The sequence below is a fragment of the Primulina tabacum genome, chromosome 3, assembly GCF_025594145.1.
Source record: "Primulina tabacum isolate GXHZ01 chromosome 3, ASM2559414v2, whole genome shotgun sequence".
Classification (NCBI taxonomy): domain Eukaryota; kingdom Viridiplantae; phylum Streptophyta; class Magnoliopsida; order Lamiales; family Gesneriaceae; genus Primulina; species Primulina tabacum.
The window spans coordinates 15,431,664-15,442,293 of NC_134552.1; positions in this window are offsets into that span (position 1 = coordinate 15,431,664).

A 10,630-nucleotide genomic window follows, 5' to 3' on the forward strand; every position below is an offset into this window, starting at 1 on the left:
TAACTGGTTGGGCACCAATTTAATTCTATGTTCATCTGAATACTTAAGCAAATCAAACAACAGTTCTATGTCATCTAACCAATTCTGACACTCTTCAGACATCTCAGTATCCCTCAAAATCGGCGGTTGAAACGACTGAAACCTCTTCAACTGTATTTTCATCTGAGTTTCTGATACATCTATCTGTTCAGTCGAAATACTATCCCGTTCTGGAATTCTTCTAGGAGGTATATCAGATTACCAAAACCATTAGTAACCCAAATACTACAAACTTGTTCCATTCTTTCTCGGATCATCTTACTGCTGATCACGAATCAGATCTGATTCATACTCAATAATACATAATACCAACTCAAATCAAATAATCAGGTAAACATGCATTTCAAAGCAGTAAATCATAGTATCATGCTAGCATACATAATATAAATCAACATTAAAGTAAATCTCATGCTAGAAATCACATGCAAGGAAAGAAAACTCAATCTACCCCGCTCATTCTCTTCTATCTCAGTCTAAAGGATCTATCGCTCTGATACCACCTGTTGTGGGGACCCGGACGCTAATCATCTTCTTAATCATCTTTGGGATTTAATTGTCAATTAAATTAAACAGGGTCTAAAAATTTTTCTTTTAAAACACAAGTGCGGAGCGTAATGGAATGTAACTAATATACATCTCAGTATATAAGTACAATAATGTACAACAATTATTCAAACTAGTCTAAGGTTCAACCACTAAATTTCAAGTATTAAACCAAGTCTACAATAAGTCCGGAATCACCACTCTAACTCATCTTCTCTCCTCATCTTCTTGACCCTGATCATGTCCCACCTGTTGTCATGCACACATACAAAACAAGACAACAGCCGGATACTCCGGTGAGAATAAATCCCAGTATAAAACATGGTAGACATGCATATACACAATATAAATCATAAATCATATTATCATGCATAAAATCAATAGCAATATGTTTCATAGTCTATGAAACTAAATCAAAATAGCATGCAGTAACAATGGGTTCCATAATCTCTGAAACCAAAATAAAATAAGCACGCAACTCAATCCAATTCATATCTTGACTCAACTCAACTCTAACTCTAGGGATCCCAGTGTGAATAAGATGTAACAGGTCTCCCACCTACTCTCCCAACCGTGGTGGCGTTACATCTTATTCCTAAACTTCGGTCTGGTCTGTATCGAAATCTACAATCGGAGTGAATCTGATCCGAAGCATCGATATCACCGAACGTTTAGAAAATTGGCGTATCTACCAATGATACTCCTATCTCAGTACATATATATAAATCAATATAAAGTACAAACAGAACAAGTATGTGATTTTGTTGGGAAACTCAAATTGAATCTCATTTGAGTTGTGTCTTCCCAAAACAAAACATGAATTATACATTTGTTTTCCCGGTCCGACGAAGACGAAGTCTTGTATTCCGATCTGTCCATACCCAGCCTGGCAATGACAATCGCATAAATACAATATCAGTATATAATTCGATTCAAAACCTGTTCTGATCAATACTTAAATCAGTATATAATCTGATCCATATCTGAACAAGGTACAATCTAATTCATATCAACGATATCATCGAAATCATTACTGAATCTGATCACTCTAAATCAACTGATGTTTCGACGGCATAACAATACAGTTTCGATATCCCCGTCAATCTCAACATCACAGATATAATACCAGAACTCCTCATCAGTATCATTACAACTCATAATCTGAATAATACTACAAATCTGATATTGAATCTTAATCAAATCAACTCCGAAAATCATAACAAATACATACACAGTCTGTACTTCAATCTGACTTCAGTTATACGATGTCTATTATATCAGAAATACCATATATGATTCATATTCAATTATGACAATATCATAATTTTAAATCATGTCTAAACGTAACAAAACTTACGTGCAGTTGTAGCCTGCGTCGAGAGGAACTCAGAACTAAAGTCGGATTACAAATCGGATGGTTAATTCTTGTACAAGCACAATATCAAGATACCAAAGAATTTGAAGCTTTCAAAGGTTTTTTTGAATGGTTCTCTCGAGTTCTGCTGTTAAGAATGAAAGCCACAACACCTTATATTGCATGGTTAGGCCAAGTGTCTTATTTTTCCCACTGCACGTTGCATCGCGGGTGCGCCAGCTTTAGACCGCGGGTGCGCTATGCATACTGTAACATATCCAACACCTCGGAAGCTTCGACCGCGGGTGCGGTGATTCTACGACCGCGGGTGCGGTGCTTGTACCGCGGGCGCGGTCATGTTTCCGCCGCTGGTGCACTCACCCTACGGCCCAAATGCAACATTTCATGTGCAACCCAACCGCGGGTGCGGTGACCCTACTGTAAAATGCCCATCTTTCTGTTCGTCAACCGCGGGTGCGGTATCTTTCATGGTGCGGGTGCGGTCTTCCTTGCATTAAAAACTCTAATTTCTCATGTTTTTTCCATGTCTTTCCTACTCCCATCTCACTTAGTGCCTCTCATTACATGTCATGGCCTTCTTAACTTGATGAAATAAAAGACTTCGTGAAAGTCTTTTCCTGCTGGTTCTGGTGTTGTACTGAAAACGTATAGCTCCAGAATGTCTCCTCTGGACAAATAGTCATTATTTGCCCATGTTTCATGCACGGCTTCCTGAATCCATTGAGGAAGTCCTGAAATTTCTGGGAAACTTGGTGATGTGGTATAAACTGAGGCAAGAGCCCCGAATTCATACCATGCTTTAACTTCCTTTGTATATGAATTTAGTTTCATCCATACCCTAGGATATTTCTCTGAAACATCAACCCTGATTGAAGCTGGGTTAATGTCTACTCTTGTTTTTAATTTATCCTAGCTTTGTTGATAAACCTGAAATTGAGAAATCGTAGCTTTATTAGTATCAATCTTAGATTGGCCCTTGTCAATATTAGGTCTAAAGTTGATCTTTCCCTCTTCAATCCCCGAGGTGAAGGGTTGACTTGAAAACTCGAGATAAGGATCTGGAGTCTCAATTTTTGTTTCAGTCGACTCATCAGGAGATGATCTCCACTTAACACTTGTGCTAGGGGTATTTTAATCTCATGCTCCAGGTATAGAGTCATGTACTCGAAAACTCTCCATTTGGAAAACCAATGGCTTCTCAATCCCTTGGAGGAGAGACCTTTTTATTACAGACCATAGCTGAGTATACGCCTGTAAACATCCTGTGATTCGATCAGAGACAATTCTCATATCGTCTTGTTATAGCCTTCCCGCAACTTCTGAGTTTAAGACCAGTTAGTTGAACTCGTTTTGAAGCATTTCAAGGTGTTCCCTCAAATGCCTTTGCATTTTTATAATGGCATCGATATCACCGCTGTCCATCTCTTATTAAAAAATCTGCAAAAATATTTTCACGAGATTTAATTATCACAATATCAAAAAATATATTTTTGACAAACGCTTGCCATCTTAATAATCTAGCCTTTTCAGGTTTAGATTCTATCATATTCCTCAAGAAAGCTTTTACCTGTGTATTATCAATTTTTAAAGTAAATTTCTTTGCAAGTAAAAATAATGACCATTTTTCAAAAGCCTTTTTACTGCATAAAGTTCTTTTTCGTTGATATATCATCTTATGGCTTCTGTATCTGAGAAGATTCTACTACAATATCTGCATGGTTGTTCTCCTTCTGGAATGAGCTTTGTTAAGATTGCCGCCCACCAATGATCACTGGCAACCGTATATAACACCAGATCATCTTCATCTTGAGGAATAACCATTTTCGGAAGATTTTTACAAATATCCTTTAATTGACTAAGTCAATGTGTGTGTTCTCTTGTCCATATAAATTTTGAATCTTTTTTCAGTAACGGACTAAACATTTTCCTATATTTTGCTAGGTTTTTAATGAACATCCCTGCAAAATTAACAACTCTCAAAAAATTTTGAAGTTGTTTTTTTTATTTTAACTCGTTTGGAAAATTTTGCACCTTTTCAACTATATGATTTTGCAAAATTATTCCAGACTCATCGATCTTTATTCCGAGGAATTCAATCTTTCTCGTGGCAATGACTGCTTTTTTTCTGATAGAACTAGTCCTTTCTTTTTACAAACATTAGACAAAATCTCTAAATGTTGAATATGATCTTCTATATTTTTAAATGCAATTAACACATTGTCAATATGGACAAACATAAACTTAAAATAATTTTTAAATAGATTATCCATTTTTCTTTGAAATATCTAGGGTGAATTAGCCAATCTCATTGATAGTACTTCTCATATCTAATGTCCTTGTGGCGTGGAGAAAGCTGTGAATTTCTTGCTTTCTTCCTACATTCTAGTCCGATAAAAACCAGAATTATAATCAAATTTAGAGAACATCTTTGCATTGCGTTGCAACTAATCAGTTGTTCTCTACTATGTATAAAATACCCATCAAACTCCAAAATTTATTAATTTCTTTGTAATTAATAATTAATCTGGTTTTGTTCCTTTTTATTTCACCGTGATTTCTTACAAAAAATCATGGGCTGCTATATGGTGAAATTCCTGCCTTGATTAAACCAGGGTCCAAATGTTCCTTGTTATAATCTGCATATCCCTTTGATAGATTATATTCATTGGGATAGGATTGCATCAGACAAATTCATACTCTTTTGCTTCCTTAATTTTAAGGCAGTCTTTGAGCTGATTTTTATCCCACCATGCCAAGGGATCTTCATTGTAATTTTCTTTGATCCTTTTCTTGACATCTTCAAGTGATACCTTTGATTATAACCTTAACTCATTCTGATATAGGGCTATCTTAAGGAATTCTATTTCTTCAGGTTGGAGCTGTTTATTTGCGCTTAATTTCATATTTGGGTTCAGAAGTTTTCCTTCATCACCACGCTTACTGCGAAATTGAATGGGCAATTTTCTATAAAATGCCTCTCTTAATCTCTGGACTATGCTTCTGTGGTTTATTTTCGATAATTGTTGGGAGATAATTTTCCTTACAACACAAAGGAGTTCGTTTGTTAATACCCCTTAATAGTTTGTAATTCTTTTGTAATGCTGCCAGATGACACCATTCTGCCAATTTCCCTTTGAGAAAAGAGGCTCTTCGTGTCAATGTATCTGGATTGCCAGGAACATAAGACTCATTTCCAGAAGTTTAATGAATCCTTCTCTGTTGAGATCAAGTGTTATTGATGCGATTCTCATAGCAGATGTCCAATCATCTATGAGATCTTCTTTGTTTTTGAAATCTAATACATCTAGGTTAAGCATAACCCCATAAGGATATATTGGTTCTAAAACAGATTTTTCATAGGGTGTTTGTTGCAAAAGAATTTGATTCTTACTTAACCTTGTTCCCGCTGGATGTGCTTTTCCACCAGTGTAAAAGTCTGGTTGGGATTTCTTATATTTTGAGATCACGCACTTTCTCTTGGTGGTTCTTGCGAAGGTGACCAAGTTATGGTAGGTTGTTCACCCACAGTTGTGTTCATCTTTAGATCTACTACCTTGAGATTTGCAAAAGATTCTGCAAGCTCTTGGAGATCTTCTAGACCAATCATTTCTAAAGTTGTCATCAGATTAGTTTCTTTTCTGAGACTGATTTGATTAGATTGATCATCTTTTCTTCTTCAGTTAAAGGTTTTGATATCACTTTGGCCTTCCCTTTTTGATGTAACAAGGGTTCAGTACCAAATGATGGTGGTAACCTTCTTTCTGAAGTCTTTTGACTAGAACTTGGTTGTTGTTCTAGATTTTGAAATCTTGTTCGAATATCCTTTACAGTGTGTTTGGTCACCAGGATTTGGGAGGATTTCATGGGATTTGGAATTTGATTTGGAAATTCAAGTATTTGAAATTTCATTTGGTGTTTGGTTTAAAATTTAAAAAAGGTATTTACAAATCCATTTCTTGTTTGGAGAAAAAAAGATTCGAATTTGGAATTTTAAAATTTTACTAAGCTACCCTTAGAAATCGTATTAACTTAAATAACCCAAAGAAGTTTAGAAATTAATAATTCTTCTCTATTATTTGTGTTTGTAAATTCAAAAATTAATTATTATTTATTAATCATAGTGCACATAAAATAATAATTAAAAAATCATCAAACAACTTCAAACTTTAACAAGAAATTAATTATTAAACGTGAAAAAAAGCTTTGGTAATTACTATAATTTTTATTATATTAATCAATAAATAACACACGAAATTTATAAAATTTAAACGAAATATTTCAACTTACTAAAAAAAGTTAAAAGGAAAAAAGTCTAACCATTTATAAATTTTTGGTGGAGAAAGTTGACTGATGAGAATGATGTGTTGATTAGAATGATGTGTTGGATAAAAAAGTAATTTTTTTTTTTAAATCTAAATCCCACCAAATCTTATCAAATTTGATGGGATTTGGATATACTCATTGAAATCCCATAAAATTTTAAACAATTCTGAATCCTTTTTTCGAATCACTTTGCCAAAAAAAATAAAAATATGATTTTGAAATCCAAATCCCATTAAATCTTCCCAAATCCTGGTTGCCAAACACATCGTTAGTATTTCAAGAATTTCTTTCTGGTTTTCAAGGATTTTTTCCACATTTTGTGGTACATAATATAGCATATTGTCATAATTCTGTATCATCTTCTGAATCTCTCTAAGATCTCCGGAGATTTTAGAAGAATCTGATACTATTTCAATAACCAGTTATTTTGAATAATAAGTTTATTTTAGGATTCTGATAAATTCCTTCTTGATATCTAACCTTAGTTAAATCTTCATGATTCGAATATTCCAACGACTTGGAATATATCCTGTAAATATCTAATCTCGAACCTGGGTTCGGATTCGTGTTAATTGAGAAAATTCTCCTCCTCAAACATTTAATTACTTCATAATGATAAATTTGTATGTTTGAAATAATTTTACCTAGGCTCTGATACCATTTCTCCCTGGAAAATCAATCATTATAATATATAAGGGTGTTTTTGTCAAATTTTTCTTTTGAGGGAGTTTAGGCAAAGGTTTTGAGATGTAGGGAGTTATGATAAAATTGAGTTTGAGTTTGAGGATTGATTTCTAATTTTCCCAAAAACGTTTTCCACTCTCTTGCCCCACATGTCAAGACAAGTGGACTTCAAGAAAATATTTTTAAAGAATTCGCAATTATTCATTAGATTGTGCCAAAGCTATATTGTGCAACAAGACATTTCATATCTACTATCCTCACAAAAAGTAGTTATCGACACTCGACAAGATTTACTTGAAAAGAATATTTTATTATTTATTTATTTTATTAAATTGATATTATCAATTTAAGATTTTATCAGATTATAAAATTTTGCTTGATTTATTTTTAGATGATAAGATATTGTTTGATTTATCTCTAGATATTATATGATTTGTTTTTAATATGATTTTTATCTCTATGATATTTTATCCTTGTTTAAAAATTTTTTATATCTAATGAAAATCTTGTTTTCATATTTTCTAAAACTCTCTTATGGAATTGATTTTAGGTCAAGCATTAGGTATAAATATAGTGTGTCTTATAGTCGTGGAAGAGCTTTTCGGTGTGAGTCTTTTCGTGAGGGTCTTCGGGAAGGTCGGCAGAGGAGTTCTTGCATAGAAGAAAAATACGAAAGCCGAGCCTATTTTGATGAGAAGCTTTTGTGTGATCGGGTGATCACTTTGTGCAGCTGCTTCGTGTGATCTGTTGATCAATTTGAGCAGTTGTTGGAGTTTTTTTTTTTTTAACATGCACAAGTTCAGTATTGAAGATTTTCGTATGAAGAGTTTGTGTGATTGATTTACATAATCACTGTGTTGCTTATTGGTGTTGATGACACTCAAGAACAACATTGCGTGAAGTGTTGGCTGAAGAGTGATTTCGTTTGGTTTTAAGCAATACGATTTTTTGTTTATGCATCTAATATTTACTTTGACTTTTTGATGCATTTTAATTCCTTTGATGTTTAAGGAATTTGGTTTTGTTATTTTCAATAGTATTGTTTTGTGTAAACGATTTACATATTTTTCTAGTGAATTTTTGTCATTAAGGGTTGTGCAAGTATAAAACTTGTACATAATTTAAATCTAGTCTCTATTTATTCATGTTATACTTGTATGTCAATAATTAATTTCTGTTGTATGTTGTGTGCTCGTATTGACAACACCAGAGCTCGTATTTACTTGTAGCAATATACTATGTCAATCACGCATGTTGAGATATTAAATTTTTTAATGCATTCAATTTTTTTAAAATATAATAAAATTTCACATAATTATAACAAATTAAAAATAATATAATAAAATTTCACATAGTTATAACAAATTAAAAATACACATGCATAATTAAATTTTAAAATTTACACGAAAAAAAAAGTACAAATAATTAAAACATAATTAAATACGAACTAAAAAAGTTACAACTTGAATGATTTATGAAAAATTTGTTCTTACATTTTCATATAATATCAACATTGAACATCACTTCACTTGGTTCGTGAACATATTTCTCTATGATCCGATATTCCTACTTCATTTCCTTCCTTTCATACTCCCTCACCCTCATCTTGTGCTCCATCATCCTCATTTCATACTTCTTTTCTATATTTTTGCGCTAGATGTGCATAATGTTGCATTCTTTTGAGCATATCCACCATATTTGTATTTTTCGATCAGAAGGCATTTTTTCTCATTTGTCTAATAGTTTTGCTCACTTCCTGCTCGTCATCTCCTTCCTCGACGATGTGTGATAAAGGGTGTGGAGAAAGAAGATAGAGATGATTCACCATCAATATTTTTCAGCTTCTTGATAGTATTCATTGAAAACCTTTGAATTTTTCGAACGACCATATATTCCATTTTGGTTACTCTCTCATCACTAGCCAACTTTCCCATCGGACCATGCAATCCCATAATCTTACTCGAATATTGTTTGAGCTTAATAATAATTAGGAATTTTCATTTTTGCTCAATTAAAATAAATATTTCAGAATGAATATCTACGTCTCAAATGACGATCTACTTTGGCTGAATGCTTCTAGTACACTTATTTTATTTTGGAAATCGAACATCTGTTTCTCAACATCCGTGAAATGTTGCCGCGAGTTGTCTCGTGTATGTACTTTCTATCCACTTGGCAACTCTTGAAAAATATTCCTTCCAAACCAATCCCCGAACTAAGAACTAAGATGATATTAGTGAAGAATAGTTTTTTGAATGTTTTGTAACAAGGATAGATAATGGAAGTGATGGTAACACTGAGTTATTAGTATATATTCAAGAAGCCAATTTTCTAGCCATAAAGGAGGGTGAAACAAATGCATATATGCGAAAGCCATTAGAAATAAGAGCATTCAAACTTACTGAAGCATGCAAGAGACAGATAACTTCTCATCGAGTTTAGGCAAGCAACTCAAAGATTAAGTTGAATCAAATATAAAAGAGCATACGAATGAGGAGAAAGAGGGAATCATTTTCGAAGAAAAGATGAAGGAAGAAAAAGTCTTACTTTAAAAATAGATAAATAAGGAAAAAATGTTACAATTTAGTTCTGAGGTTTCACTATTGAAGTTGAATGAAAGAGTTTCTATTTTAACCCGAATTCTTGACTCCACACCTCTGCTCCCTCTCCTTAAATCTAGCAGATGGATACAAAATTATACATTAAGTGCTGTCAGTAATGCATTTTCCCTTGCTGTATTTCCATTTCATTTCCTCCCAGTTCCCACCATAGTTTAGCATTCGCATATGATTTTAAAAGTAACAATTCTGAAATTAAGCCAAGAAAAGATTAAGGGCAAAACATAGAATTATGTTTCCTGTTATAAGCGAGTCAAATGTCCACACACTTATGTACTAATTTAATGCTTCTTGCAGATACTGTAAATGGCAAACATATCACTGGCTTCTAAGATGCCAGCATCACCAGAGAACCAGTCATAAAAAAAATTATACATAACCTACTACGGTCATGATCAATATCAGCAGCAACCATGTGAGTTCTCTTAATCTGTTCTCCCTGTTGATTCAAGGTACTCAATTATTTTAATCAGTATTTTCAACTTTAAAAAAACTAAGTAGATGTTTGTGACCAATATTTGAAGGGGAAATTGCATTTTTAGTTCTAGATATTTATTTTTGTATTTTAGTCATATGTGCTGTCAAATATCATTTTTAGTTTTATACTTTTTGTTTTTTGATAATTTTAACTCTTTTTTGTCATGTGCTGATGTTATACTACACACAGAGTCGTATCGCTACCACATCAGTTTCTTGTTGGAATATATATTAAAATTGCAAAAAAAAAAAAAATGATAGTAGATTAATATTCTGTAGAATCCAAAAAGAGTTCACCATTTCCACAACACATCATCGAGGTTGACTGTTTTTTTGGGAACATGACTTTGTGTGATTTGTTATATGGCGATAATCAGTCTCAGCCTCGCTCTAGAGACTATGATTTAATTCGATTGAATATGCTTTCTTTCTGAATATATATGTTTGAAATGAAAATTATGATTTTATGCAATGTTATGATTCAAAATCTCAATTGAATCGGAATTCCGAAAACTACGTTATGATATGGCTCCTAAACGGTGATATTTTAATCGTTATATAGCCCTTACAC